Below are 17568 nucleotides of genomic sequence, written 5' to 3'. Positions count from 1 at the left end.
GTTTGTTTTTTTCTTGTATATTTGTTTGAGTTCTTTGTAGATTCTGGATATTAGCCCTTTGTCAGATGAGTAGATTGCAAAAATTTTCTCCCATTCTGTAGGTTGCCTGTTCACTCTGATGGTAGTGGAGGCTTCTTAATTTTCATGAATCACTTGAAAAGGTATTTTTGGTTTAAAAGAAAAAAGCCAGAGAAAGTGTTTATAAAAGTTAGGTCGAGCAGGGCCTAAAGGCACCAAGGCACCCACATGCCTTACAGGGCCTAAAGGCACCAAGTCCCCACATGCCTTACAGATAGTAAAAGATAAGAAATCAAAAGCTGTCCACTGAAGGGAAAATAATCAATAACAAATGGATACCCCAAAAGTTTAAGGGTCATGCAGATAATTTAAAAATAAATGGGATCAGTACCCTGTTGGGGAATCAAACTAAGACCACAGCAATGAGAGTAGAGAATCTTAGTGACTAGACTATAGGATGGAGTGCTTTCTAATAAATCCTGCAGAGAATACAAGGCAAGGAGTTTAAGCATACAAAAGATTTTAACTTTGTTTTAGGTCAAATTTTTGCTCTTTAATTTTGTCAAGACAATTTCTAAGGCAGGCTATGACATTTATGTGCCTTTTATTCAACTTAAACTTTCTATAAATACAAATAAAGGAATTGTTTACTATGACAGATCTCTAAAAATCTTTGTATTAAGAGTCTACTTTAAAGAATCTTCTAGACATTGACAATGGAATTTTCCATGGTGTATTTATTTAAATGAAGACTCCAATACTTTCTTCATGAAAAGCCCAGGATGTAATTTTCCAGTTTTAGAATAAGTTCTTGCCAGTCGAGATAAAGCTATTTCCTTGAGAGGGCATAGAAGTGGCAATTCCAAAGATCTCCCCCATGAAAACTTACTCCCCAAAATAGCTAAAATGGCAAAAGACTCCTGTTGACACACATGGTTAAAAATGGCATTTATGCATACATTATCTCTTGTGCTAGTCCATTCTCGCATTGCTATAAGGAAATGCCTAAGGCTGAGTAATTTATAAGAAAAGAGGTTGAATTGGCTCATGGTTCTGCAGGCTATACAGGAAGCATTGGCATCTACTTCTGGTGAGATCTCAGGAGGCTTATAATCATGTTGGAAGACAAAACAGGAGCAGGCACATCACTTCATGAAAGCAGAAACAAGAGTGTTCAGTAGGTGGGTGGGGAGATAAATGTCCAAACTGTATTACCTCTTGCAACCCAGAAGGGGAGGTGGGCTAACAGTCACAGATCCACTAATCTGTGACACCTGGTAGGTACTTTTGGGATTAGACTTTCCCAGGACTAACTGGGCAAAAAATGTTGAGATGACAAAAGCCCTCAGGGATGGTGTTTCTTAGAACAGGTTGCCCCCAAAGTATGACACAGTCAGAACAAAAAGCATGCTGCTTAAAATCTTATATGCCCTGGCTTCCCAGCCATTTTCAGACTGGTCACCTGACATAACCTGAAAATAATGCCCTCCCCATGATGGCAGACACTGAAAGAAAGTGCTCCTACTTGGCCACAAGTCAAGCTCTCAAGGACATAAATCAAGAACAGAAAAGAACCTCATCTAATTTTTTTTTTTTTTTTTTTTGAGGACTCAAAGCAAAGTTTATATACCAGTCTGATCAAGTCTGCAAACTGATCATTCTGCAGAGTTGGCTTGAACAATAGTCTTGTAATAATTATACTCTCATGTTCCATGCTATGGTATACCTCATTATGACAGAACAAAACAGGAAGACAAAGACAATTGGATAGACTATGTCTGAGATTCAAAGGAATCAAACAATATGAATATTCATATCAAAAATTACTAAAAAACAGAAGTGCTGCTATACCCACGATTATTCACACCAATCCTTTTTTCCCACTAATTAAGATACTGTAGAGAAGACAAACCGATTTTTACCTTCTGCTTGACTAGAGCCCAGAGTATTAGAGGCTGGGAGTCTGACTAGTAAGAAAATCTTAATCTTCTGCTGGCTTGTCAGGCCCTGAGTTCCCTTCACTGTGACTTTAAGAAAAAACAGAGTGGCTTTGTTCATCCTGATGACAGTGACAAAACTGTAAAGGCCAAGGGAAGGCTTCCCCCTTGCTCTCTGAAGATTCAATGAAAAATTCAACCCACAAAGAAGATTTATAGGGGAAATAGCATATAAATGTATTAATGTCCGTATGGGGGAGAACCACAGAGAATTATCCCCTTCTTGGAAAACAAAACATCTCAAGGAAAACTTACCCTTTGGCCAAGGAGAGCAACTTGCTGAATAAAACTCTGGATCATTAAAGAAGTGGGAGGTCTGAAATTGAGAAGAGACTCACCCAGTTCTTTGCAACCATGGAAGAGTCAGAAGGGCTCAAAGGGCCTATGCTGCAACTGGGGCATTGAGTTCTCACAGTGTTCCAGATGATGAAGGTGGTGGTGAGAAGGAAAAAGTGGAGGTGGAATGCAGGGTGTGGGAGGGGCAGGGAGGTATAGGGCTCTCCACCTTAGTGTCTGGGAGCCTTTCAAGTATTTGGAGATATCACTTGTCTTCAGATTAGTCTACTTTGAAAACTTGGACATATTCCCACTTGTAATTGGAGCTTTCAGAAGTGCTGAAATCCCCTTATTATCTTTGAGACGTGCAGACTCCTCTTTGTTTTAATTTGATTTTAAAGTTTTACATTTTAAAAACCGCCAGAGTACCTGATGGTGGTTGGTCAGTAACTGAACCACTGAAATGGCAGTTGGTTAGAGACCATTCCCTTAGAACCTAGGTTACCATAGCAATCAACCTATGTAGGTGTCCCTTCAAGTCCAAACAAAGTGTGAGCATCCTCTCAAAACGGAAATTTTGACTAGCTTACCCCACAAAGCCTGAGTGTACCCCCAAAAGGGTGAACAAAATCTGCCAAGTACAAGTGTAGTCCACAAATGGGTACCCTGTGGAGCCAGATGGGAAGGCTCTCTGAAGAAAATAAAGTTGCTGAGACCTCAGCTTAAAACAGGAGATCCTGGATCTGAGAGGGTCTATCTGATTCCTCCCCTGTGCAGTAGGGAAACAACTGAACATAAAGAGCTCATGTAGGAGTCAATGTATTGGTCTGGTTGGCATTGGGAATGAGCTTGGCGCTGCTTCAAATCCAATCCTTGTCACTATGAAATGTTAATAAAATACCTGAGATGTGCAGAGACAAAAGGGAAATTTTGTTTTCTGAAAGCAATGTACAGATTGGGAGGATGCAGTCTTTTCAAGTGTGCTCTGAGCAGGAGTAGGAAAGTAGATTATAAATGCAAAAACCGTAGAATGGGGGAATCAGTTGCTAGGTCTAGATTGGAGGCCTTTAAACAAGACATCACAATTATATTTACTGGCTGGCTTCAGGTGGTCTGTTGGTGGTCATTTGGGGAATTTCCAGCTGCAGTCTATCTTGACACAGAAAACAAGAACTAGTTTGGCTTGTCCCAAGGGAGGTCCTGTGACACCTCTACATTTTTCTGAGAATACAGAATATACCCTCACTCTCTTATTCAGCTGTGGCTGCCTGGTTCTGTTTTAATGCCTAGATGGCAGTATCAACCCATCTGGGGCATCTGCCGGTTTCAGTGGGGGAGACATGGCAGGGCTTCAAGCCCCATGGAGCCAGCGGGGACAGGGAATAGGTGACCCAAGCAGGAATATCATGCCTACCAATCTGGCACTGTAGGAACCCGTGCTCCTGGGCACAGCTGCAACCACCCAGCGGTGGCTCCGGACCCAAGCATCCCTTTACTCTTGGGGGCCCAAGAAGCCCCCTGCCCCCACATGCTCAGAAGTGTCTGCTCCTGGTCCCTGACCTCTTCTCACTCCCTGTACCTGCTCCAAGGCAGAGCAAAGTCGTGACAAAGCCCAGGTGCTGTCGCAACCTTGTCAGGTGTGTGCATACTTGGGGTGGTGCTGACACGCCAGCCCCATGCTGCCTTGACCCCCTTCAGATTTTGGGCGTCGTTGAGCACAGGAGGGAGTCCGGGGGGCTGAAGGCAGCGCAGTGTGGGCCTGAAGATGCCTCATTGGTGCTGACAACCTGGGGACTGTGGACAGCATGTTAATGACTGTGGGGGGCAGACAGGTTCCTAGGAGGGAAGGAGCAGGTCCGTGGTGAAACCACACCTTCAAGCCAGGGAGGCCTGAAGCCTGGAGGCTGGGCTGACAATTCAGGGTGAAGTCCATTACCCAGAGTGCGAACTGTCTGCATACCTTTCGGCCAATTGAATGGTGCTTTCATCAGACCCGCCCAGGGCCACCCATGGACCAATCAGCATGCACTTCCCCCTTTCTGAGCCCACAAAAAGCTCAGACTTAACCACACTCAGACTCTCCTTGGAGCGACCTGCCTGTGGATATGAACTACCAACTGCAGGTCTGGTGTCTGCTGGGAGCTATTCTGTCAGTCAATAAAGTTCCTTTCTGCTTTGCTCAGCCTCCAGTTGTCTATGTAAGCGCATTCTTCCTGGACTCCGGACAAGAACTTGGGACCTGCCAAACGGCAGGAACTAAAGGAACTGTTACACGTTCCTGGCCAGCTCAGCAAGCTTCGGGTGATGACACGTTCCTGGACTGCAAGAGTGAAGAGCAGCAACCCTTCTGGGGTCCCAGACTTCGAGATTTCCCCAAGCCACAGCTGCTGTAACACTATAGCCCTCCCGCCCTCTGCCAGCATGGGGTAGCTGCCCTACGCAGTAGAAAGCAGCAGCGAGGCTAGGCCAGCCGAGGAGCCATGAGCCAGAACAGGGTGGTGGAACTGAAAGAGCTGTAACACAAATGGGTTGAAACATGTCCCCTCTGAAACTCACCTTCCTCCCTGCTCATCATGCTGCAGGTGACAAGAAGGGGAGAAGAGCTGCGGCCACCTTCTGGGAACTCAGACCTCCGGGCTCCCCGAGCCAGGGCTATGACACACTATAACGCCCTCTTTGGGGCTCTGCAGTTCCTGGCATCTCTAAGCTTTCTGGCGCCACCACATTCCCCTCATCCAGACACCAATGTCCATAGTGGAAGCTATTTGCAGCCCATCTCATCCAGCTGCAGCCTCACATGGAGTCAATGCCTGTGCTACTGGCTGGAGTTGCCTCCCCACCACAGCAGCCAGTGTGCCTGGTTGTGTGCATTGGCCGGACCCCATGCTTGCTCGCTCATACACCTCTCGCTATTCAGTGCTTCACTCGCCATTGGCAGGTGTAGGATCCAGGCTGGTAGCATGAGCTGAGCACAGCCTGCTAGGCCGAGTGGGTGGAACAAGCCCAATGGGCAGGAACAAAACTCATGCAGAGGCACTGCAAGCCTAAGAGGTTTCCAGCTGGTGAAGCGACACCCTAAGGATCCTGTTACATTAATGAGCACGTAAGTAAGCCATGGGCAGTCCATTTTTTTTTTTTTTTTTTTTCTTCTGTTAGCTGGGGGCATATTTTTTTAAAAAAAGGAATCTAGCTTTTGGCTACCTCTGTTCGCTTTAGAACCTTTCTATGGTTTGACTGCTTGTCCTGGCCAAAATTCACGCTGAAGTTTAATTGCCATTGTAATTGTATTGAGAGACAGGACCTTTAAAATGTGTTTAGGTATGAGAACTTTGTCCACATGAATAGGCTAATAACACTATGAAGGGAGTGGCTTCCTTTTTGTGAGTGCCGGTTCACCTCCTCTTGCTATCTCTCTGACACTCTTTTTGCCCTCTGTCATGTAATGCTTCCTGCCATGTTAAAACATGGTAAGAAGGCACTTGCTAGATGCTGGCACCTTGATATTAGACTTCCCAGCCTCCAGAACTGTGAGCCAATATGTATCTGTTCATTATAAATGACCCAGTGTGTGGTACTCTGTTACAGCAGCATGGACTAAGACAGACCAGAAGCATAACACTTCTAGACTTTTCTGTTTATTATTTTGTGTTTCTTTCTGCATTTGGTAGTTTTTTTATTTTAAAAATGAATACAGTTTTTTAAAATCTTATCTCATATTTTTTTCCATTGTTTTTTTTCTTGTCAGTAATTTTATCTTTGTATATTTAATAATGATTACTTTTGTCAGTAATTATCAGAAATACAACCTCCATATAATTGAAGTGTTCTAAATTGAGAATTAGAAGCAACTGAGATTCATGCACATTATTTTTTATGAAAACAACTAACCAATATTTTACCTAAAAAAAAAGTGCCCTTTTTTTCAGATTCCATGATTATAAAGGTCAATTTTCAATACCACCCCCTACATATTTTCAATCCTATGCACGTACATTTCAAATAAATTCAGGTAATTTTGATTATAAGCTGTCATTATTCAAGTATATGTTTCTAAATTTTTTAGGTTGCAAAATTGATAACAACAGAAATGCCTTTTGGAAAAATGTAGAATTTTAGAAATTGAAAGTACCTTCATTTGTATGATAGTAATGGGAATATTGAAAGTATTGTCTTATGTAATTTCTGCTCATTCTAGCCTATTCTAATTTTTTTAGGATTCATTTGTGTTTAATACACTTCACTCAAAACTATTACCCACTAAATATGAGTATAGGCTTGCAATTTGAGAAGAAATAAGTAAACTCTATCTTTAAATTGTAATGGTACACATTATTTTATATTCCCACATAGACTAAATTATATACCTATAAATCTATCTATAGATCTGTATATCTATATAGATATATAATTTATATAATGTATATATGAAGGAATTGTGGCTCTAACATTCTTTGAACTCAATATTGAGTATGTCTCTTTGAGATATTTGAGCAGTAATAACATTAATAATAAATTAACCTTCAATTATTCTTAGATCACTATGCTCAGTAAAAGAAGCCAGACACAAAAGAATACATACATAATTTCACTTGTATGAACTGACAAGAAAAAGCAAATCTGAAGAGGCAGAAAGTAGATTAGTGGTCACCTAAGAAGAGGGATGAGAAATACAGAGTCACGATAAATGGGCACAAGGTTTCTTTTTAAGGTGATTGGAATGTTCTAAAATTAGATTCAGGTGTTGTGTGATGATGTGCTATAGAATTCTATGAATATACTGAATTTATTGAGTTGTACATTTAAAATGGATTAATAAATTGTGTGAGATACACAGTGTATCTCAGAAAAGTTACTGAAATTATTTAGGGAAGTTTAATTATAAATCTTTGATAGTAGACTGGATAGAGAGTCTGTCTAGAATACAATTAAAAACAATAAGACATTGGAAACCCTAAAGTAATAAAATATAATAAACTTTAAGTGAATTTATTTCTAAGACCTATATATAACATAATTCAAAATAATTCTATAAAATAATACATCTAATCATAGTTTTTGCATTTTCTAAGCATGGTTATTTTGCTAAAGAAATTTGATGTGAAATAATGTGATATAAAAAGAGAATACTTGGTTTATGGCTTTAGGTTGAAAGCACTGCTTCACTATCTATTGGTTATATAAACTTCAACAATTTATTTAAATTCTCTGCATCCTAGTTTCTTCATCTATAAAATGAAAATAATATTCCCATCTCACATTGTTGAAATAAGCCAAAGAAGATAAGATAGGTAAAACACATCACATCTTTTGTGGGAAATAGTAAGGATTCAGTAAATAGTTTCAGATCTGTCAGAAATATTTTGGCAGCTAGGAAAATAAAACTGGATTTTTGAACCCACATCAATGTTTGTTTTATTTTTCCCTCTAATAAACGTGGAGATAGATCTAATACCCTTCTCCTATCTTTTATAATAGTTTTCTCACTGTATGCAAAAATAATGCCAGCATTGTTTTCTTAGTTAAAAAATAAATTAAAACAGCTATTCTGCCTTGTCAGGCTCAATATTACCTACCAGACTTAATATTAACACAAGGAGGGTTGGGTTTTGAGGTTGTTGCTGTTTTTATTTAAGTTAGACTTACAGAAAGGATGCAGCAATGTATCATATTAAAACTGGATTGTTATTGAATTATTTAATGCTTTCTACTAGCTGTATATGAATATGTTTGATGTAAGGACTCCATGAGAAATCAAAAGTGCTGAGGCTCTCATTTCAATTTTTTGTTTCTCTTGGACAAACAGGCACTACAGTTAATTTCAACCATTGGCAGTAAACAACTTTAACATGATGACTATTAGGCAACAATCATTTTAAGAAAGCTTCCCGGGTGACAGAGCCTGTGGTGACAGAAACTCATTGAAAAAACTAAAGCCACAAATACAAAGAAAGTGCAACTGAGCCCTATGGATTAATGAGATACACAAATGCAATTCAGAAGTACAAAACTTCACAGCTTGTTTTACTATGTGTGAGTCTATTAACTATGTCATTAAATTTGAAAGCAAGCCATTAGCTAGTCTTTCTCCCTATATCTATGTGTCTCTAAATGAAAATGAAAAAAAATCATATTCAATTATAAAGTCTCAGAATATTCTAATGTGGGGAAAGAGGTACTATTTTCCCTTGATGTTTCCACCACTGTTTTTCTTAGAAAATCCCAAAGAGATTTTGTAATACAGACATTAAATTGGTTCAGATATGGTAATGCTGCATTTCAATACTTTTTATCTTTTGTGTACTCGGAAATATTGAAAATCAAACACTTCTAAGCACTTTTTTCTTCTGTTCCCACAACGATACTTTAAACTGTTTTATGGCTTCTAGGCAAGGTAATATTGTGGCTGCTCTGTGCCATAGCCTTAGGCTCAGAATACTCTGAGTCCTTCAATTTTATCCTTCAAAATTGTTCAAACTGCCTCAATGCTTTGTTGAGCAGCAGCATTGGCTCTCTTTTTCAGGCTCAACCATTTGAGCATCTCCAATAATGAGCAATTTCTAAACTTTTAAACAGCAGGTTGCCTATGACACATAACATATGCAGATCTCATTTGGGGTCACATATGAACACTTCTGCTGAAGCTCTTCAAAAGATTATAACGAGCCAGAATCCCAAATCCAAGAAATAAGAAAATAAAAATTAAGGCAAGACTGAAATCCTATACGTAATTTTGCAGGGAATATGGATATTATTTATTACATATTATCCTATCTCTAATTGACATGCATTTGATGAACTGAAATGATCTATGTATTATCATTATTGAAATTATTTTCCTCTGAACACATTTTCATGCTTGATTTTTGGAGTATTGGACTAATATCTTTTGTATTTTCCTATAACAGAGCATTTAAAATACTGAGATTGCACATGTACATTGTAATAAACATGAAAGTTAGAGTGGTTGTCCTTTACCGTAAGTGTGCACATCATGGTGGCAATAAAGATAATAACAAAGATGCATTATGTTTCAACAAACCTTGAATTAGGAATTTTCAACGAGCTATCTTATTTAGCAAATTCTCTGGGTATACTTGTTTGGCTAGGGGAAGTTACATCATCCGAATAAGTTCAATCAGAGTCTTTTCGGGGGGAGTAGTGGGAGGGGATCTGGAACTGGGTTGGGACACATTGCAGGGGCAGAGGATAAAACCTAGTGGGATAGTTACCAGACACTACATCTGACCCATTTATGTTTTTCTTTTGTGCAAGAAAAACAATATAGATAATGGGAGAAATAAAGCAGACAGGGAAAATGAAAAACATAAGAAAAAAAAAATAGCCCGGGCTCTGGGTTTCTGATGATTTTTTAGTTTCTTTCATTTGTGGGACTCTGCTGTATTTCAATTAGATGAGATATTTAAGCATAGGTTTTCCTCCCTTACATTAGCTTTGGTTCTCTTATTTTTATTCTATAAGACTTTCACTGAAGCTAACATTTTGATTAGCTGTACATACACGCACACATACATACACATACACACACGGTCATGCATCACTTATGGAAGAGAATACATTCTGAGAAATGTAGCTTTACAAAATTTTGTCATTGTATGAACATCCTGGAGAGTACATCCACACACCTAGATGGTATAGCCTACTACGCAACTAGGCTATATAGTATAGACTGTTCCTCTTAGGTTACTAATATGTATAGTATGTTACTGCACCAAATACTGTAGGTAATTGTAACTCAATGGTATTTGTCTATCTAACCATTATAATGTACAATAATATATAGTAGTATAATTATGGGACCACCATGGTTTATATTATCCATCATTAAAGCATCATTATTTAGCACATGTCTGTTCATATATATACTGCTCCCATCATTTCAGCTAACTTACCATTGTGCCCCAAAGCAGACTTTAGTTAATCAGTCCAAAGTAAAAGTATAATAAAGACAACAGCCAACAAAACCAGAATGGTCAACATTCAGAGAATATATTCATCATTCATTCGTTAATGCATTTGAGATAGTGAATAAGTCCCATACCACTTTTTGTATGTTCGTTTTCAAGGTTTCTAAACTGTTCATGTAGATATTAAGTCATATAAGTTATTTGAATTTTGTTTAGCCTTGTCATAAAGGCACATAGTGGTTTCTTATATATTGCCTGAAGAGGCTAAGTGGGGTAAGAGGGAGTAAACTGGTGAGGTGCTTTTGCAATCAGACATCCTTGCATTTACACACACACACACACACACACACACACACACACACTATTCAAATATGAATATATATAGATAAATTTTATGGAGTAGAAAAGTTTTCACTGCTTTAAAATAATGTAAAAAACGTTGACTTCTTAAGATCTAAAGTGTTTTCTGTTTTCAGTTTATAGGATATGAAGAGCATAGATGTAGACATACACAATATTTATATAACCCGAATGATTGAAAATAAAAGATTTGAAGAACAAAACAGAGGCCAATGGCCATCAGTAGAAATTTTATATATGTAAATCTCTCCATGTTGGTTAGGAGAAGGTTTTGAAATTAGGAATAGAAATACAAGAATAGCTAGAGAGCTTGTTTGAATCATCAAGAAGTATAATCCATTTAAGACTTCTGACCAGGAGTAGTTTTAAAAATAAAATTTGTTCTTTTTTTATTTTTTTTTTACAACTTAAGACCTAGAGGTTTTCTGGTCATGATAATGCATAATTAACTGTTTTTTTCACAGGTTTTGAGAGACACTCAAAACAGTGGTAAATAAAAGTAAAACAGAGCATTTTGCAATTAAGATAGCAAGTGCTTCTATAAAATAATTGAATATTGAACAAATAGCAAAATGTCTTTTTTCTTTCAAACTTCATACAATCAAAAAGAGCTAATAAAACAGATAAATAAATGAGAATGACATTGAATATTTAAAATAAGTTTTTTGTTAACAAAGGAAAAAGAGTGTTATGCCCAGACCCTGTATTCCCCGAAGAAGTCCACCAGAATCCGGAGTCAAAGCCAAGCGGCAAGGATCTTTAATGCAAGTTCGAACTTGGTCCCTCTGTTTTACAACATACAAGAGGGCCCTGAATGATGCATGTGGCCGCTTTTTATAGCCCGATGCATACAGGATATGTAAGGTTACAGAGGTACAAAGGAATTCTTTTGGTTGCAGCATTACAACTGGTAATTGGTTAATACAATTAACAGTTTTCCATTTGTTCCCGCGCATTTAGTAAAACTACAAACGGTTGTGATCTTATCAGGGGCTCTCTAGGTGGTGTTTCTGAGATGTGTGGGGGGATGTGTTTGTGTTGGGCTCAGGAAGTTGGGACAAAATAGGGGATTGTGTTTGTACTGGGTCCAGGACTAAGATATGTGGCAGACACCGGTAATTAGAGCAGGACAGAGACTTTCACAACGTTTGTCCTTACAATGTCCGGAGTCTATAGATAACCTAATTAACCTAATCGGTTAGGTCCGGGGTCGATCTTTAACTAGGCTGAGGGCGCCGCCCGGGCTGTCAGGGCGCCGCCCGGGCTGCTTGCCTGTGGACTTCATTTCTGCCTTTTAGTTTTTTTCATTTGATCTCTTTCAAGAGCATGAGATGCCATCATGAAAGATAGTAGAATAGGAAGCTCCAGGAATCAGTCCCTCCTCAAAACAACGATTGAGCTGCCAAGAACTGTTGGATCAACTATTTAAGAAATCTTGAGCCTAGGCAAACATTGTACCATTTAGGGGTCTACCTGATGAAGAAAGAGGCTAGTAAATTTGAGTGAACTTTGGCTTTTTGTGTAGTTGCTGACATCCCCACGGGGCAGTCAATCATGAAGATGGTGCCCCATGTTCATCACATGGCTGCTTGATGCCAGGGTGCACAACAGGCATTTTGTCCTTCCAAAAATAAGAGTTTCTTATTTTATTCTCTATTTTTGATCACTGAGAAGCCAGCACTGTTGTTTACACCTCTATGAACTGAATCAGCTTCCTCAGAGGCATCAGTCCAAGGAATTTAAAGACACAGAACAAATATTTTTCATTTTTTTTTTAATGGATACAGGCATTAAAGTTAAATCTCTGTCAGATCACTGGCTGACCATGGAGATAATGGTACAGTGACCTCAGTGACAAAATATGACAAGAAATGTAGTTATTGAAATAAAATAGTGTAGAAAAGTCCGTAAATTAATGGACCACTGGAGCCTTCAACAAATAACAATAGCAATTCTTTTCAGAATTACATTACCATGTTTAGAAGGTCACTTAATAAACAAAACACTTACAAAGCATACAAAGAAACAATAAAGTAAAGCCTATTCGTAGGGGAAAGAAAATAAATGTACAAATACCAGGAGAAAGACTAGACATGGGTCTTCATAGGCAAAGATTTCAACTGTCTTTAAAGTGCTCAAAAAACTAAAATAAATTGTGGACAAAGAACTAAAGAAAATCAGGAGAATGATGTAAGAACAAGTAGAGAATATCAACAAAGAGATAGAAACTAGAAAATGTATTTATTGTAATTCTGATGCTAAAATGCATAATAGCTAAAAAAAAAAATAAAAAATAAAAAATCAAATGAATTTGACAGCAGGTTTGAACAGGCAGAAGAAAGAATCAGTGAGCTTCCTGACAGAATAGTTAAAATTACCTAGTATGAGGAGGAGAAAGGAGAAAGAAAAAAGAAAAATGGGCTAGACGTGGTGGCTCATGCCTATAAATCCTAGCACTTTGGGAGGCTTAGGCAGGCAGATCACAAGGTCAGGAGTTTGAGACCAGCCTGACCAGCATGGAGTAACCCTGTCTCTACTAAAACTACAAAAATTAGCCAGGCGTGGTGGTTCATGCCTGTAATCCCAGCTACTCGGGAGGCTGAGACAGGAGAATTGCTTGAACCCGGGCGGCAGAGGTTGCAGTGAGCCGAGATCATGCCTCTGATTCCAGCCTGGGCTACAGAGCGAGACTCCATCTCAAAAAGAAAAAAAAAAAAAAAGATAAAATGAATAAATAAAGAGAGCCTAAGGAAACTACCAGACACATTAAGCATACCAATACATGCAATGTGGGAATCCCCCTACCCACACAGAAAAAAGTCAGAAATAGAAGGACAAAGAGAAAATGGTTAAAATCTTCCAGTTTTGATAACACGTATCTACATACCCAATAAACTCAATAAACTATAGGAAGGATAAACTCAAAGATCCATCCCAGGATACACTATATTCACAATGTTAGAAGCCAAAGACAAAGAATCTTGAAAACAATGAGAAGGAAGTGACTCATCATGCACAAAAGATCCTTAACCAGAGCCAATTTCTCACCAGAAATTGTGGAGGCCACAGGCAGAAATTTGCATAAGTAACAAGAAACTAGCCAAGACAATGGGGAACATGTCTCCTGGGCATGTCAGATATGTTCACAACAGTTCTTCCCATCGCAGTACCAGAGGCCTACGGGGGAATTATGGTTTTGTGGGCCGGGCCCAAAACTTCCTTGCTCTGTGCAGCCTAGGGATATGGTTTTCTGTGTCCCAGCTGTTTCACTCCACCTGTGGCAAAAAGGGGCCAAGGTATAGCTCAGACTATCACTTCAGAGGGTGTAAGCCCTAAGCCTTGATGGTTTCCATGGTGTGGTGTTGAGCCTGTGGGTGCACAGAAGTCAAGAACCAAAGTTTAGAAACCTCCGCCTAGATTTTAGAGGATGTAAGGTAATGCCTAGATGTCCAGGAAGTTTGAAGCAGGGGTGGAGTACTCCTGGACAACCTCTGCCACGACAGTGTGAAAGAGAAATGTGGGATTGGAGCCCCTCCACAGAGCCTACACTAAGGCATTGCCTAGTGAGAGGACGGCCACTGTCCTCCAGAACTAGGAATGGTAGCTCCACCAACAGCTTGCACCGTGTGCCTGGAAAAGCCACAGACACTCAACACTTGTCCGTGAAAGCAGTCAGAAGGGAGCTGTAGCCTGCAAAGCCACAAGGGCAGAGTTTCCCCAAGGCTGTGGGAGCGCCCTTTGCCTTCATAGACAGTATTATGATTAAAAGTGATTTGTCTACATTGATAACTAAATCACAAAACTTCTAGTGTTGCAAGTAAATAAGATTAGAGGAGAGAGAGGTGGAATTGAGGGGAACGATATTATATTGTTCTCATAAAGACATAATTTTGTAAGTACTTTTTGAATACAAATATCTTCTGAAACATAATTAACATGAAAAATCTTATGACCCTGCTCTACTTATAAAAAAGTCTATATTTAAAAAATCATGTCAAAATAATCAAAAGGTAATTGCCACTTAAGTGGCAAATAATTAATGGGGCTGCATAGGAGTACTACAAAATAATACAGCCAATAAAAAAAGTATAACTGTTACAAACTTCTATTCACTTAAACAACGACTCGGAATATATAAGCCACATCCCACAAACTAAAAGAACTGCAATAGGCAGTAACAGATTTTTAAAGTTCTCAATTAGAAACTGAAAGATAAAACTGACACAGTATGTTTAAGGATTCATAGGACTTTAAGCAATGCAATGAATAAAATTTATCTAAACTATATTTTAGAAACTTTCACTTGCAACATACTACAAATTCAACATCGATAAAATCAAGCCATAAAATAGGCCATAAAATAAGATACATTATCTTTAAGATATATGAGCCTGACTAAAAATGCAATATAATTGAAAACTAACTATTAAACAAAGCCTAAATAACTCATTGATTAATAGAAAATCATACTAACTTGTTTGAAGCACTTAGCAATGATTGACAAAGGAAGCANAAACCTTCCAAAATAAAACTTTTGAACTTTGCTTGAGAGAGTAGTTGTTGGTGAATTCACATTGGAGTTCTAATTTACACTGTGAAAACCCATGCACACTAATTCCAATGACAAATCGATGTTGGAGACATTGGTGGGTTAAATTAAGTACGTTTACAGGAATATTTGTCATAACTTTTTGTGGTAATTTTATACATTTGATAACAATTTAAGTATCCATTATTATGGGAATAAATACATTTTGGATATTCATTTAGAAGACTATTCTCTAGTGGTTAAAATATAAGAACTGAATCTAAATTCTTTCTAGATAGTTCTCAAAATGAATAGTATTTCATAACCAACAAGTTTTCTAATATGCCATTTTGAAAATTTAATTAAATGATTAAAATATTGTACATTATATAGAAATATATGTATTAAACTACTTTAAAGTGCCATACACATCCAAATTCATAAAAGTGGTTAGCTTTAAGAATGAATACAAGAAAACAAGATTATGAAGACAAAGTGTGGAAAAATATTTTTTTTCCATAAAATGTAACCTTAAAAAAGTAAAAGAAAAGCAAGGATGCTGTAAAATTTGGTTTATAACTGAATAAGCATGATTGCTTCAAGTAGAAAAGGTAAATCAGCTGAATACTTTTGCTATTGACCACTACACACATTAAGTCTTACAAAAAGGAAAATTCATCCGGGCACAGTGCCTCACGCCTGTAATCCCAGCACTTTGGGAGGCCGAGGCAGGCGGATCACAAGGTAAGGAGTTCTATACTAGTCTGTCCAACACAGTGAAACCCGGACTCTACTAAATATACAAAAAATTAGCCGGGTGTGGTGGCGTGTGCCTGTAATCCCAGCTACTCAGGAGGCTGAGGCAAGAGAATCACATGAACCTGGGGAGAGGAAGTTGCAGTGAACTGAGATCGCCCCATTGCACGATAGTGCAAGACTCCGTCTCAAAAAAAAAAGGAAAGAACAGAAAAAAAGAAAAAATATTGATATTGTTAATAGCAATTGTATACCTTTTAGCCTTGAAAATTATTGATATTGTTAGTAGCAATTGCATACCCTTTCCTAGGTTTGATGTTTAAGATGTTTTCTCCCCTCCAAACGTAGGGGGGATCTACAACCACGATTTACCTTCCTTTAGTATCCAGCACCTGTCACCTGACTTCTATTGATTCCAGTGCTTGCCCTCTGTCTAGGGTCTCCTTTCCTAGGAACTACATTTATTCTACGGCTTGGTGACAGAATATGTAGGTATTCGTTTATTGCCATGAACCAAGAGAAAAATTACCTGAGGAAAGTAGACAAGTCTGAGACTTAAATAATAGTCCTTGGCCAGGATAGAAGTTGAACCTCACACTACAGATGTCATAAAGATTATAAAGTGTAGGTAATTGGGTACCACTTCTGATAATGACTATGTTTGGTGGTACGTGTGTTTAGCAGCTTTGTTTATATGTAAATTATAGACTGTGTCCAAGAAAAGTATTGACTGTATGTTTGTTTACCAATGCCTATTTTCTTTCTATAACTCTGTTGAAACAGCATCAACTACACATTTGTATTCCCTTCTATTCGATGTTGATTAATTCTATTACATCATACACAAACAATCCAGAAAGAAAAAGGAGGTGTAGAAGGAGGAGGAAAAGGAGAATGAGGAGGTGGAGTATAAGTGGAGAAAAGACATTAAAGTAAATTAAATTACATGGAACAAAATGAAGACATTAAAAGGCATTAAGGTAAATTAAATTACGTGGTACAAGATAAAGACATTTGATTTGTTATTTGGGAACTCTATGGTTTTCCGGCAGTTTGTTAATAATTTTCTAATCAAGTAGGCTATGAACCTGAGCCAAGATTGCAAATAATCTCAGTAAATCTGAATGGATGCAACAGAAAAAAATTAGGGAGTAATAAAGATAATGATAATGATAGGATGTGGAACCAGAGGAAGTGGCAATGGTTTACTTTCTTTTCTTAACAGATTCCTTACTGCACTAAGAATGCACTGTATATATAAATCGATTGTTTTAATTTTTTAAAATTTGCAGTATTTACCATATGTAATACTGTGCTTTTTCCACCTGCATACATACCTAATTTCTACATTATCATGAATTTTCCTTTTACAAACTCAACTACCTTGTTTTTGCTTCACAGCGCATACTTCATTTGTCCTTTTAATTATTCTAACAGTCCTATAGAGTAATGCAATTATGTAAAAAATGAATAATATAGTTTAAAATCTGAAGTTTGTCATTGGAAAACTAGCAAGAGACACATAACAAGACAATTCTCAGTAGGTGATCAACTGAATGGAGTGAGGCTTCTGCTTAGCTGACAATATTTAGATTGTTATCTGTTTTGTAATTTAAATTCCTTGCTGCAGTTCTCTAAAGGATAGTAATTTAGATGAATCATTTAAACTTCTACTGCCACACTGTCTTTCCACAATTATTCAAGCTGA

The 17568-nt window shown here is 38.0% G+C and overlaps 2 long non-coding RNA genes across 2 annotated transcripts in view; one reads left to right on the top strand and one right to left on the bottom strand.

The window, feature by feature from the left end:
* Positions 1–2728, bottom strand: part of LOC108520599 (uncharacterized) — a 7811-nt gene extending 5083 nt beyond the window's left edge. The window contains exon 1 of the long non-coding RNA XR_001882941.1: positions 2271–2728. This is a non-coding gene — a long non-coding RNA (uncharacterized LOC108520599). The remainder of the gene's footprint in view (positions 1–2270) is intronic.
* The window catches only part of LOC108520598 (uncharacterized), a 44357-nt gene extending 27537 nt beyond the window's left edge, over positions 1–16820 (top strand). The window contains exons 3-4 of the long non-coding RNA XR_001882940.1: positions 8095–8321; positions 16644–16820. This is a non-coding gene — a long non-coding RNA (uncharacterized LOC108520598). The remainder of the gene's footprint in view (positions 1–8094; positions 8322–16643) is intronic.
* Positions 16821–17568: the final 748 nt, after the last annotated feature.

Source organism: Rhinopithecus bieti, unplaced genomic scaffold, assembly GCF_001698545.2.
Source record: "Rhinopithecus bieti isolate Rb0 unplaced genomic scaffold, ASM169854v2 scaffold_51763, whole genome shotgun sequence".
NCBI classification, from domain to species: domain Eukaryota; kingdom Metazoa; phylum Chordata; class Mammalia; order Primates; family Cercopithecidae; genus Rhinopithecus; species Rhinopithecus bieti.
Note: the sequence above shows the minus strand (reverse complement) of the source record. Positions and strands in the feature narration are given on the sequence as shown.